Here is a 1,558-nt window from a genome sequence, read left to right as displayed (position 1 = left end):
CAAGGCATCAAGAGCTCCAAAAGATAGACATCAAGAGATCAAGAGATCTGTGGAAGTGAATCAAGAGATCAACATGCTTTTTAGATAAGTATACCTCCGTATATGGCTGTTTTTGCCTAATTAATATTCATAGTTTTAGTAAATTCTTGTACACCTCCGTATATTCTTGATCAAGATGCGGTCACAGGTGAAACAGCAGTTTGATACAAGTGACACCCCCTTGTACAACTGATAGAAGCCATTTTAAGACAGTAAAACCATAGATATTAGAGACTATGTAACTGGGATTGGAAACTAGGAGTCCCCGGTGGACAACGTCTGTGATTGAATTGGGCGTTAAATAGAATAAATTTGACCATGTGGCTTGCTTTTCATGCGGAATTAATGAATTTTTGGTTTTAAAGCAGTACTGTAGTCAAATACAATGCATGAATTAAAATGCTAACCCCCCAATTCCATGCACACAATATCAACCTATCATCACCCAAAAGGAGAAACCTCTGCTTCTTTTGTAAAAGCTATAACAGGTACGACAGTGGACTGTTCGCAGAAACAGTATTTTAGATATTACTCCTCTGACATAGCAAATCAGTAAATGAAACTATGACAGTTCCATGCACAATGATTGTGACAACATTTCCACCTGTGAATTTTTACCCGTGTAATGGAGCAACAGGTACAAAAAGTTTTGAAAATTTGCAAGTAACAGAAATTTGAACAATATCACAGTATATTCACAAAATAACAATGGTATCATTATTTTTTTCATTATAGTCATGTTACACAAACACTAAAGTATTGAAATATTATTAAAATAACAAAAAATCAACATTGGTTTAAACACAGTCTTCCTTTGAATGTTGTCGATGAGTAGCCATTTTTTGACCACACCCACCAAAATCCAATCACGGACCCTGTGTCAGCCGGTTTGTACTGGTTTGAATGGATCACGTGAGCTAGTTTCCGTTCCTGGTTACGTAGTCTATAATATCTATGGTAAAACACACGTGCTTACTTAATTAAGGCAAGCCCACGCCTTCTCGACCACGCCCCTTTTAATTTTGGCAATGAAAACTTTTGCGTTTGAGGCCTAAACCACAAAATTCGTGAAAGTTTTTAGCCTCAAAAGTTTTGAGTTTAATTGATCCATTTGCTAACACAATAACTTGTCAGTTCACAAATCTTGTATTTCTAAGGTTTCATGGAATTAATTTTCGTGAATTGCTTGCAGGCTGCACCACGTGGCAATGGAGAGCAGAATTTTGCGGTGAAAAATTTTCGCAAATGGTCACAAACTGCGAAAATATTTTACCACGAAAATAAACTGGTATACAGTACTGTTGAAGTCTCTAATATTTTTTACATGTACATGAGTGTTCATATGTAAATTATAAACTGACCTAGTTCAGTTAACACAGCAATGTTAGGATCAGTGACTGGTGTGCTCTCATCAACAAATCCTCCAGCAGTTATCATCCAGACACAATGAGGACTCATAATGAACACTGAGAGAGAATGAGAACCTCTCTTACTAACAGAGTGAGGTACATCTAACTGT

This window comes from Amphimedon queenslandica, unplaced genomic scaffold, assembly GCF_000090795.2.
Source record: "Amphimedon queenslandica unplaced genomic scaffold, v1.1 AMPQUscaffold_10457, whole genome shotgun sequence".
Classification (NCBI taxonomy): domain Eukaryota; kingdom Metazoa; phylum Porifera; class Demospongiae; order Haplosclerida; family Niphatidae; genus Amphimedon; species Amphimedon queenslandica.
This window is presented reverse-complemented; position numbering follows the sequence as displayed.